The following is a 13,526-nucleotide window of genomic DNA, read 5'->3' as shown; positions in this document are numbered from 1 at the left end:
CTCAACCCCTTCTCCTGCCTTTTCCCTGTAACCTTTGACACCCTTACTAATCAAGAACCTATCACCTCCGCTTTAAATACACCCAATGACTTGGCCTCCACAGCCATCTGTGCAAATGAATTCCACACAGATTCACCACCCTCTGGCTAAAGAAATTCCTCTTCATCTCTGTTCTAAAGGGACCCTCTTTTATTCTGAGGTTGTGCCCTTTGGTCTAAGACTCTCTCACTAGGGGAAACATCCTCTCCACATCCACTCTATCCAGGCCTTCCAATATTCAGTAGGTTTCAATGAGATCCCCCCTCATCCTTCTATAATCCAGCAAGTACAGGCCCAGAACTATCAAACACTCCCCATATGTAAACTCTTTCATCCCCAGGATCATTCTCGTAAACCTCCTCTGGACCCTCTCCAACGCCAGCACATCCTTCCTTAGATATTGTGCCCAAAACTGCTCACAGTACTCCAAATGTGGCCTGATCAATGACCTATAAAGCCTCAGCATTACGTTCTTGCTTTCATATCCTAATCCTCTTGAAATGAATGCTGACATTACATTTGCCTTCCTTACTACCAATTCAACCTGCAAGTTAACCTTTAGGGAATCCTGCACTAGGACTCCAAGTCCCTTTGCACCTCCCATTTCTGAATTCACTCCCTGTTTAGAAAAATAGTCAACGCCTTTATTCCTTCTAACAAAGTGCATGACTGTACACGTCGCTATGGCTGTATTCCATCTGCTACTTCTTTGCCCATTCTCCCAACCTGTCCAAGTCCTTCTCTGCAGACTCCCTGCTTCCTCAACACTACCTGCACCTCCACCTATCTTTGTGTCATCTGCAAACTTGGCCCACAAAGCCATCAATTCCGTCATCCAGATCATTAACATATAATGTAAAAAGTAGCTGACCCAGCACTGACCTCTGCAGAACACCAGTAGTCATCTGCAGCCAACCAGAAAAGGCCCCCTTTATTCCCACTCTTTGCCATCTGCTAGTCAGCCAATCTTCTATCCATGCTGGTACCTTTCCTGTAATACCATGGGCTCCGGGCTTGTTTAGCAGCCGCATGTGCGGCACCTTGTCAAAGACCTTCTGAAAATCCAAGTTAACAACGTGCATTGACTCTCCTTTGTCTGTCTTATTGTTACTTCATTAAATAATTCCAGCAGATTTGTCAGGCAGGATCTCCCCTTGATCAAACCATGCTGACTTCGGCCTCTTTTATCATGTGCTTCCAGGTACACCGAAAACCTCATCCTTTATAATGGACTCCACATCTTACCAACCACTGAAGTCAGTCTAATCTGTCTATAATTTCCTGTCTTTTGCCTCCCTCCCTCCTTAAAGAGTGGAGTAATATTTGCGATTTTCCAGTCCTCTAGAACCATTCCTGACTCCAGTGATTCTCGAAAGATCACTACTAATGCCTCCATAATCTCTTCAGCTACCACTTTCAGAACCCTGTGGTGTAGTCCATCCATCTAGGTGACTTATCCACCTTCAGACCTTTCAGCTTCCCAAGCACCTTTGCCTTAGTATGGCGACTACACTCACTCCTGCTGAATTTCTGGCATGTTGCTGGTGTCTTCCCCAGTGAAGACAAATGCAAAATACTTATTCAGTTCATCCGCCATTTCTTTGTTCCCCATTACTACCTCTCCAGCATCATTTTCCAGTGGTCTGATGCATACTCTTGCCTCTCTTTTACTCTTTATATATCTGAAAAAACTTTGGTATCCTCTTTTACATTATTGACAAGCTTACCTTCATATTTCATCTTTTCTCCCTTTATTGCTTTTTTAATTGCCTTCTGTTGGTTTTTACAAGCTTCCCAATCCTCTAGCTTCCCACTAATTTTTGCACCATTGTATTCCTTCTCTTTTTCTTTTATGCTGTCTTTGACTTCGCTTTAGAGCAGCTTGTGGTCGAGCCCACTAGGTTGTCAGCCATGGTTGCCTCATCCTCCCTTTAGAATGCTACTTCCTCTTTGGGATGAACTGATCCTGCGTCTTCCAAATTAATCCCAGAAACTCCTGCCATTGCTGCTCTACCGTCATCCCCTAGGGTTCCCTTCCAATCAACTTTGGGTAGCTCCTCTCTCATGTCTCTGCAGTTACCTTTGCTCAACTGTAATACCGATACATCCGATTTTAGCTTCTCTCTCTCAAACTTCAGGGCGAATTCTATCATATTATGATCAGTGCCTCTTAAGGGTTCCTTTACCTTAAGCTTCCTAAGCAAATCTGGTTCATTGCACAACACCAAATCCAGAAATGCCTTTTCCCTAGTGGGCTCAACCAACAAGCAGCTCTAGAGAACTATCTCGTACGCATTCTACAAGTTCCTTCCCTTGGGATCCAGTACCAACTTGATATTCCCAATCTACCTGCATACTGAAATCTGCCATAACGACCGTAACATTGCCCTTTTTACATGCCTTTTCTATCTCCTGTTGTAATTTGTACCCCACATCCTGGCTACTATTTGGAGGCTTTTGTATAATTCCCATCAAAGTCTTTTTATCCTTGCAGTTGCTGAACTCTACCCACCAGGATTCTACATTTTCTGATGCTATGTTACTTCTTGCTGAGGGTTTGATTTCATTTTTTACCAACAGAGCCACCCCATCCCTTCTGCCCACCTGCCTGTCTTTTCGATAGGATGTGTATCCTTGGATGTTTACCTCCCCAGCTGTGATCTTCTTTCAGCTATGACTCTGTGGTGCTGTGTGATACTATGCTAGCTCCTCCAAGTCTGTCCTTTCACTCCCCTTCCCCAACTCCTTCACCATACATCATCAGCTGTAGAAACACCCTGGTGAAATAAGATGGGAATTTGTAAGGGCAGGAAAAAAATGACTTGTGGGAGTGAAGAGGCTGTAAGGGAAGATGAGGTTGAGGAGAGGGGAGATGTGATGCAGGAGGTTATGAAAGGATTGGAGGGCAGTGGACACAGGAGGAAGCGTGAGTGATTGAGACAGAGATTCGAATTACTGAGGATGAGAAGCTCCTTAGTACAAAAACTAAGGGAGGAAGCAGATTTTAAATGAGAGGCAGAGGAGTGGGAAAGTTAAGATGATCAAAGGGGAATAAAATGCCATGGATTATGGGGCAGACCAATGCAGATTTGGATATGGCCTGTGTCACAGGTAAAATCAGGATGGCAGACTTGATTAAAGAGCAAGGTGTCATCCTTTCTCAAGGCTTTGGTCCACAATAAGTTAGAGCTGACAAGAGCATTGGTCGCAAGCAAAGGAACATTCTGCAGGGAGACACAGAAATAATAGGCTATTGGCTGTGTTAATAGGGCCAGCAATGGGGAGATGAGAGGGACAGGAGAGATACCAGACCCCAGAGCATCCACTAGTGGTGGGCAACATGATTACGGAGTAAATCCAGGTTGCAGTGGTTAAGAAGGCAGCAATAAGTGTCTCTATTATGTCTATCAGAGGATTCTAAGAAAGACTCATATTGTAGGCATGTCTGAGAGAGATTCAAACCCAAAACAACAGCAAGGGAGGTGAAAAAGGGGTAGGATTGGGGAGGGGTTTGACTGGGAGAAGTACCTAAAACGACAAAAAAAACACAAAAAAAACAAACAAATAACCTTGAATCTCAATTGTTGTTTCCTGAAGGGAATTACAAATATCGACCTGTAGAAGTAAAGTGTTATGTGACGTCCTTTTTTGGAAGGGCTGACTCCAGTTTTGCATCTACCTCCTCTCGGAACCCAATTCCCTTCAATAAAATCTCACCTCTGTTAGTATGTCCTTTTAAGTTAATGGTCCCACTTACAGAACTTCCATTGTGTCATTAAAGGAGTTGGAAATGTGGCTTTTTTCCCCTTTGCTTATAAGTGTGCAGAATGATTGCAGTCTCATCACAGATCGTTCAGGACACTATTAGTCGCACCCTGCAGTTTGAGTATGTTGCTCCTTATTCCTGTGTTGTGCCCTGCTATTCAGCCAATTAATAACACAAGAGTATAACAAAATGGGAGCAGGAGTAGGCCACTCGGCCCCTCAAGCCTGACCCACCATTTAATATGATCGTGGCTAATCTGCCCTAGGCCTCAACTTGTCTTCTGTGCCAGATCCCATTAACCACTTTAAATAATTCTAATGATCTCACCTCCTCGATTATCTGAGCTAAATTCCAGAGATTCACTACCCTCTGTGAGAAGCAACTTCCCGTAGATTCCATGATCTTTAATTTTATATGAGGGACTTTATGAAATACTGCAGGAACTCAAAGAAAGTAGCTTCCTGGCAGTGAATTCTAGACTCCCTGAATCTTTTGGGATGACACAATTTTTCCTCACCTCACCTTTTATCCTTCAATTGATTATGTTTTCTAATTATTGAGCTTCCTGGTAAGGAAAATAGGTCTTTTTGGTTACCCTCTCTAGGCCTCTCAAACTTTTATGCACCAAAATTCAGTTTCCTCTCAGCTGTCTTTGTTCCAAAGAAAACAAGCAGAGCCTAACAAATCTCTCCTCATGAGTAAAACTCTCTGGCTTTGTCAATATCCTGTAAATCTCCTTCTCCAGTATTATCACATCCTTCCATAATGTGGTGACTAGCACAATACACAGTGCTCTAGATGTAGCTAGATTAGATTTTTATAATGTCCTTTATATTCCATCCAGTGAATAATAACAAGTATCTTGTATGCCTTCCTTTTTCTTTTTCAATATTTTTATTAATTTCAAATAAGTACACAATGCATAAAATAAAGGAAAAAAAAGAAAATGTTACAAAATAGATTTATTGAATCACACTAGAAATCACAATGCTTCATATTGATAAACAAAAAGGATATCAATTGATATTGATAAATTGGAATAATTTTATTATTAAAAAAATCTAACCCCACTACCAAATCCAAAGCTGTTTAATAACATCCTAAAGACATAGTAGTATTGGCCAGTATATGTATATTAAGCACCAAATCAGTGGTTTTGAAAGTAGTTCAAAAAAGGTCCCCCTAATAATTGAAAGTCCAGAATAGATCCAGAAATAGAGCAACGGATCTTCTCTAAATTTAGATATGACATAACATCCCGTGACTATTGAGCATGAGTGGGAGGAATAGTTTCCTTCCACTTAAGCAATACAGCCCTCCTGGCTATAAGAGAAATGAAGGCCAATATGTGTAAGTCGGAAGTCTCCAAAATTATATCTTTTTCTCCAACAATCCTGAATAATGCAGTTAAAAGATTTGGCTTAAAATTTATTTTAAAAAGTATGGAAAAAGTTTGAAATACTTCTATCCAGAATTTTTCCAAACTCGGATATGACCAAAACAAATGGATTAAAGAAGCCTCTCCATTATTGCATTTGTCACAATAAGGAGATATATCCGAATAGAAACGCGATAACATCTTTGGACAGGTGAGCTCTATGGACCACTTTAAATTGAAGGAGGGAATGACGTGCACATAATGATGAAGTATTAGCCACTTTAAAAATTTGATTCCAGGTTTCCTCAGAAATTGAAATCTGAAGATTGCGTTCCCAAGCATTTTTAATTTTGTCTAAAGGGACCTTATTCATTCCTGATAATCTACCATAAATCTTAGATATTGAAGCATCATAAAAAGGCTTCAAATTAAAAATTATATCTATTAAGTTCTTATCAGGACTTATAGGGAAGGTATGCACTTGAGATCGGAGAAAATCTCTAATTTGCAAATATCGAAAAAAGTGAGTTTTTGGCAAATTATATTTAGTTGCCAATTGTTCAAATGTTAAAAAATTTCCTCCCACAAACAGATCCTGAAAACAAGTAATACACAATCTATTCCATCCTTTAAAAACCATATCAGTCATAAAAGGTTTAAAGAAAAAAATTAGCAAAAATGGGACTAGACAAAGAAATTGTCAATAAACCATAGTTTTTCTAAATTGTAACCAAATCCTCAAAGCATGTTTAACTAACAAGTTATCAGTTAATTTATTTATTGATAAAGGAAGTGAAGAGCCAAGCAGAGAAATAATAGAAAATTTTTTAACAGAATTAACTTCCAAAGAGACCCATATTGGACAGGTTTCGTGATTAATATAATTAATCACAAAACCTTCACGAAATCACAAAACAAAAAGATTTCATATATTGGCTGCCAGTAATAAAGCCTAAGGTTGGGTAAAGCAAACCCTCCATTATTTTTAGCTTTCTGAAAATGAACTTTATTTAACCTAGGATGTTTATTTTCCCATATGTAAGAAGAGATAATTGAGTCAGGGAATCAAAAAAAGACTTAGGAATAAAAACAGGTAAAGCCTGAAATAGATACATAAATTTAGGTAAAATATTCATTTTAATAGAATTAATGCGACCAAGCAGCGATATAGAGAGGGGTGACCAATTTGGTAAGATCCTTTTCACATAATTCAATAAGGCAAGAAAGTTCTCTTTATGTTTATAATTCTTAGTAATAGTTACACCCAAATAGGTAAAATAATTTCTTACAGTTCTAAAAGGAAGATTAATATCGAATGGTATCAGATTGTTCAAAGGGAAAAGTTCACTCTTGTGTAAATTCAATTTATATCCTGGAAATTGACTAAAACAGGAAAGTGAAGAAAGCACAGAAGGTAACGAAGTCTCAACATTAGAAATGAAGAGCAGTAAATCATCAGCATAGAGTGAAACTTTATGGATGGTACCTCTCCTAGAGATACCGGCAATCTCTGTAGATTCTCGAAAAGCAATAGCTAAAGGTTCTAGGCCTAAGTCAAACAGCAGAGGGCTCAAAGCGCATCCCTGTCTAGTTCCGCGTTGAAGTTTAAAAGGTTCGGAAAGTTGAAAATTAGTAAGGACACAGGCAGAAGGAGATAAATAAAGTAATTTAATCCATTGAGTAAAATTGGGGCCAAAGTTAAATTTCTCTAAAGTTTTAAATAGGTAACTCCATTCGACCCGGTCAAAGGCCTTCTCAGCATCTAGAGAGATCACACATTTCGATATTTCGTTAGAAGGAGAATACATAATATTCAATAAACGACAAATATTAAAATGAGAATAACAGTTTTTGATAAACCCCATCTGATCATCGGATATAATTAATGGTAAAATATTTTCTAATCTACGAGCCAAAACTTTAGATAAAATTTTAACATCAACATTTAGTAAAGAAATTGGTCTATATGAAGAACATTCCGTTGGGTTTTTATTCTTTTTAAGAATAAGTGAAATGGTAGCTTCATAAAAAGATTGGGGTAACCTTCCCAATTTAAAAGAATCCAAAAAAACAGAACTTAAATAAGGTATAAGCAATGAAGAGAAAGCCATATAGAATTCTCCTGGAAATCCATCAGGGCCCGGTGTCTTTCCAGAGTGCATTGATCGTATGACCTCGGCGATTTCCTCATAAGTAATAAATTTATCTTATTGTTTTCGGTTATCTGCAGAAAGTGTAGGAATATTTAATTGGTCAAAAAAGTTGTTCATTGGTCAAAAAAGTATCTTCTTTAGGAGAATCAGAACTATAAAGTTTAGAATATAATTCTTTATAAGTATCATTTATTTCTAAATGATCTGTTGTCCTTTGTCCATTGGCTTTGCAAACTTCTTTGATTTGCCGTCTAGCTATAAAGGTTTTTAACTGATTAGCCAATAATTTACCTGTTTTATCTCCATGGATATAAAATTGAGTTTTATCTTTTAAGAGTTGATTCTCAATTGGATATGTTAAAAGGAGATCGTATTTGGTTTGAATTTCAACTCGCCTTTTATATAAAGTGGGATCTGGATCCAAGGCATATTTTTGGTCTAAAAGTTTCAATTGATTGGCTAAATCAATCCTCTCTGTATTAGCTTTTTTCTTAACACTTGCCGCATAAGAAATAATTTGTCCTCTAATATAGGCTTTATAAGCATCCCATATAATAAGACAAGAAGTCTCTCCAGGGTATTCTCTTTAAAAAAGAAAGTGATTTGTTTCTCCAAAAATTTTAAGAAATCTTTATCAGATAGTAAAGTTAGATTAAAACGCCAGGAACTGTTTACTTGAGTGAGTCCGGGGAGGTTTAAAGATAAAAAGACAGGAGCATGATATGAAAGAGCAATCTCTTTATATTCACAGGATCGGATTGATGAAATCAATTGACAATCAATAAAAAAATAATCAATCCTGGAATATGTGTGATGAACATGAGAAAAAAATGAATATACTTCTGGATGTAAAAGACACCAGACATCGGTAACGCCAGTTTTCATTAAAAAAGATTGAAGAGATAAGGCTGATTTATTAAGAGCTGCTGGTTTAGTAGATGACTTATCTAATCTTGAATCTAACCAACAATTAAAATCTCCTCCTAGAACCAGAGAGTAAAGATTCAAATCTGGCAAAAGTGCAAAACTCGTTCAAAAAATCCTGGATTGTCCGTATTCGGAGCATAAATATTGGCAAATACCACTAGTCTATTATCTAGCTTCCCTGATACTATAGCAAAATGACCATTAGTATCCGTTATTACCTTATGTTGAACAAATGAAACAGTATTATCTATAAGATCTTTGTTAGTTTATTAGTAAAAGACCTCAAAGGAATATATATAAAATAACATGTCAAAAAAAAGATCAAAAATCAAAGTACATAAAACATTCAAAGTATTAGTAAAGAGTTATCGAAAAAAAATATAAAAAAAGTAGATGTTAACGAAGAAAATTACGAAGTATTTCAATCCTCAGATTCCAGAAAAGCCTAAGCATCTGCTGGAGAGGTAAACCATTTGTACAAGCCATTTTTCAAAATGATTCTTAGCTTTGCCGGGCAGCGAAGCGAAGGCTTATAACCTTGGTTAAAAAGCTCCAACATGACCTTTTTAAATTTCACACGTTCAATCATAACTTCAGGTGAGAAATCTTCAACGATTCTAATCTTGTAATCTTGGTAGCAAATCATTCCTCTTCGGCGGGATTCACGAATCAAAAGGTCTTTAATTTGAAAGTCATGCAGCGAGATACTGACTGACTTGGATTTGCCTTCTGTAAGAAATTTGTTCATCGGTGACCTATGTGCTCTGTCAATCTTAGGTGCAGCTTTTAAAATAGAAGGAAACGATTCAACCAGAAGGTTTGCAAAGAATTCAGTAGGTTGATTGCTTTTGACAAATTCTCTAAGTCCGAGAATTCTGATGTTGTTCCGTCTGGTCCTGTTTTCTAAATCAATAATCTTCTGCTTTAGCTTCCCATTAGCTTTAGATTGTTTCTCACAGAGCTTTTCCCGGTCATCAATTTTCTCATCCAGAACCGAGAGAGATGCTTCATGTTGTTTAATCCGTTCATCATGATCATGTAAAGTTTCTTGGAGAGAGTCCAATTTAGAATTAATCTGCTGAAGTTGCTTTTGAAATTGTTCAAATTTCTCGGAAGAATCATCTATATGTTTTTGAAGCAATTGTAAAATAGATTCCAGAGATGCAGGAGGGTCATCTTCTTTAGTAATTTTAGTACCTTTGGCAGCCCTTGTAGCCATGGTGAAGTAAAGTTGCAATTAGAGAAAGAGTTTCAAACGGGGTTGAAAAGGTAAGGTAAATAGGAGCTCCAGCATGTAGCTGTTACTCCATTGACGACCAGCAGGCTTCTTCTCATACGCCTTCTTTATCACCATGTTTACCCATCCTTCTAACTTCACATATCTTTGAAAGTGAACTCCAAGATCCCAATTTTCCTCCACATTGTAGGATTCTCCCATTTATTATGTAGTTTTATTTCCAATGCATTCAACCTCACTCCTGTCTGGATTGAATTTCATTCAACATGAGAGGTCAAATGTAGGGATGTTCGCTGATGATTGAACAATGTTCAGCACCGTTCATAAATTCAAAGATAATGAAGCAATCCACATCTAAAAGCAGCAAGACCTGATGATATCTAGGCTTGGGCTGATTGGAGGCAAGTAACATTCATGGCTCATAAGTGCCAGGCAATGACAATATCCAACAGGAGAAAATCCAGCTATCATCCCCTGATGTTCAATGGTATTACCATCATGAATCCTTCACTATCAATATCCTGGGGGTTACCATGGAACAGAAACTGAATTGGTGCAGCCACACACATAATGTGGCTACAAAAGCAGGTCAGAGTCTAGAAATCCTGCAGTGAGTAACTCACCTTCTAACTCCCCAAAGCCTGTCCACCATCTACAAGGCTCAAGTCAGGAGTGTGATGGAACACTCTCCATTTGGCTGGATGAGTGCTGCTTCAACCACACTCAAGAAGCTTGACACCATACAGGACATAGCAGCCTGCTCGATAGCTACCCCATCCACAACCCTTCGCTCAATCCACCACTGATGCACTGTAACATCAGTTTATACCATCTACAGGATGCACTGGAGCAACTTACCAAGACTCCTTTGACAGCACCTTCCAAACATACGACATCTACCAGCGAGAAGGACAAGGACAAATAAAGTATGGGAACACCACCACTTGGAAGTTGCCCTCCGAGCCACACACCATCCTGACTCGACCATCCTCTCTAACTGTCTGGGGCTGACCCAGTTGATTGTGTATTTAATGGGTTTGCATTTGCAGTGAGATGGCATTAACATTGCCTGGGTCAACCCCCTGCTGAAGCTCATCCATTGCTAAAACCATCATCCATGCCTTTGTTAATTCTGGGCCTGGATCTTCCTGTGCTTCCCTGTCTCGCCTCCCACTTTCTGACACTCATATCCCCACTTCTACTGAATTACTCCACCCAAAACTTGTGTGTTCTTGGAAATATGTTGTCACCAGTTAGGGGAAACCTTCATTTTCAAACTTCTCATCTTGTTTCCTTATGTCTCCGTGTCTTCACTCCACACCACCTCTCTAACCCTACAATCCGACAGTCCTGGTCTCCTGTGTATCCTCAGCCTTAATCATCCAGTTTTTGTCACTCTTGACTTCAAATACCCTTCACCCATGAATTCTCACCCAAAACCTCTCCACTTCTCTAGCTCGCTTTTACCTTTTGACAATTTGGCCTCTTTGACCATGCATTATGCCAGACGAATAATGTCTTGGATTCGAGTGATGATTCCTGGGAGATTTGACTACAGCTAGGGGTCCCATGAATTAGTTGCCATTTTTGACCACTGGCATAAACCCCAAGCAAGAGACTGGTCTACACCATGCAAACTAGACCAATACCAATGGTCTGGGACACCAAGGGATGGTCAAAAATAGATTGCAATAACTTTCCAACATGCCTCTACTTCCAAAATGCAGTTCCACTGATTTCAGTGGGACCAGGTTTTGCACACATGGAGTGCTTTATTCAACTGTTACTAAATTTCATATGATCAAGGATGGTGGACAGTACAGGACAGGTGAAATGCTGTACTATGTGAAATAGATAAAGAGAAAAGGAATGTCTGGGCTTGGTTCAAGCTCATAGACTTTAATTTTGTGTAACTACTCCAGTATTAAGGCATGTTTTATGAATGTGTACTCTTGAGCATGGTGCTTCGCATGGACGAAGCACATTTTGAGCATTCATGTGCTGCCATCAATAGGCTTCACAGGATCTTCCATTTCAGCTCCCCACACCTGCACTGATGAAACTAAAATACATGTCCTCCTCAGGTTATGACAGGGTTCTGTTTCTGTGAACTGCTCATAACCCAAACAGTTCACAAGTCAGAAATATGGCCACAAACCGAGTTCCCACGTGGCAGAAGATGCCTGTAGCTCCGCAGTGGCCAGGAAATCCATCCCACTTGTTTCACAAGCTCTTGGTCAAGTGTACTGGCTGTACACTTGTACATAACTGACTGTACGTAACAAGCTGTACTTAAGTTGGGCGTTCTAAGTGAGGAGGATCTGTAACTAACACATTCTCCCCTCCTTGGATAAATTCAAGGAAGCACATATTTTGTTTTCCTCAGAATATTCTACATGTAAAAATTCACACAGAACAAACAACCGGAAATGATTCTCTGGTTTATACAAATAGGGAGTGTGCATTTCTGATTGTAGGTAGAATTTAGTACTGTCTAATTATGAATATGCATTTTATGATATTTTTCAAATGTGGAAATAAGAGAATCTGTTGCTACAGGTGCATAATATAGGAATTTCCAACTGAAATTAAATGTTGAAGTGTTGAGTCACAGCATAGTGTAATAAATCCATTACATTCTTTAAAACGAGTGTCGGGGTGATTAAGCAAATAATTTAAAAATACCTTCTGATTAAAACTGAAGCTCACTCCTTGAACTTAAAGTAGTTCAAGGACTCTGGTGACATAATTGTCAGTGCGGGGTGTCACCATAGCACCCTTGCTGTTGAGTAATCAGCAACCAATGAGGTACACCGGCCAGTCCCACCTATAACCAACCCCCACCCCACCTGCCTTCCCAATGTTATAAGCACCACAATGCCTTCACATCATTGTCAATTTCAGGTCCATCCTGTTGCCAAGTAATCAGCAAGACTTTTAAGTCTATTCACTCGTGACAATCTTCGCTTGGAGTCTCTGATCTTCCTTCCACTGAACTGCAAATGTTCAGTGTAACATAACTTTAAAAAAATCAATTCTCTATTACTTGGGAAAAGAACCACACCAGAAATAGTCTCCCAGCCATATCTTCTCTCTCTTTCTCTCTCACACAATCTCTCTCTCTTTCTCTCCTCTCTCTCTCTCCTTCTCTCTCTCCCTCTCCGTTTCTCATTTTCACTCCCTTTCTCCCTCTTTCTCCCTCTCTCTCCCTCTCAGCCTCCTTTCTTCCTCTCTCTTATTCTCTCACTACCTCTGTTGCTTTCTCTCTCTCTCTCTCTATCTCCTCTTTCTTTCTTGCTGTACTCTTGAACAATGCACTTCCATTTTCCTTTCTCTATCTTCTCTCTCTCCCTCTCTCCCTCTTTCTCATTCTCCCTGCCTCTGTGCCTCTCTCTCTCCCTACCTTTCTTTCTCTATATTTTTCTTTCTTTCTATCTCTCTGTATCCTTTTGAAAGTATTTGCTCTGAATATAGATAAACTGAATTTAGCTATGAGTGGGAGCAAAGCCTACCAATGGCAGAGATTAAAAACATAGGGATGATTAATGGACAGAAAACCAATATCTATGCACTTGTGGTTTCCAATTTGGAAGACTAATCGACAAATGCTCTGCTTACTGTAAAAGTGCACAAACTTTGGCAAAAGTACCTAGTCTATATTGCAGTGATTACACACTTCAATGCACCCAGATAAACCAAATGATGTGGGAATAGGTGAGTCAATTAAGATGCATCAGGTAAGTTCAGCTGTAAATTCTCTTTCATAAAATCAAACAAATTGTTCGGTGCAGGTAAATGCCATGAGATGCAATCAATGACACTCCACTACAGAGATAAAACTTTCACATCTACCCCTTTATTCCTTGATCTTTTCTCTCTCCAAAAACATATACAGCTGTCTCTCCCTCCTGTTACAAATCCCATATCAGTTGCCTCTTTCAGTAACTTGCTGTGGAATTCCTTTACCCAATAGCGGAAGCAGGAAAAATTCTGCATGAATTCTAACTTCTCTGTTTTCACTTGTGT

This window comes from Pristis pectinata, chromosome 5 (assembly GCF_009764475.1).
Source record: "Pristis pectinata isolate sPriPec2 chromosome 5, sPriPec2.1.pri, whole genome shotgun sequence".
In the NCBI taxonomy this organism is placed as follows: Eukaryota; Metazoa; Chordata; class Chondrichthyes; order Rhinopristiformes; family Pristidae; genus Pristis; species Pristis pectinata.
The sequence above is the reverse complement of the archived record's forward strand: the minus strand, read 5'-3'. Positions refer to the sequence as shown.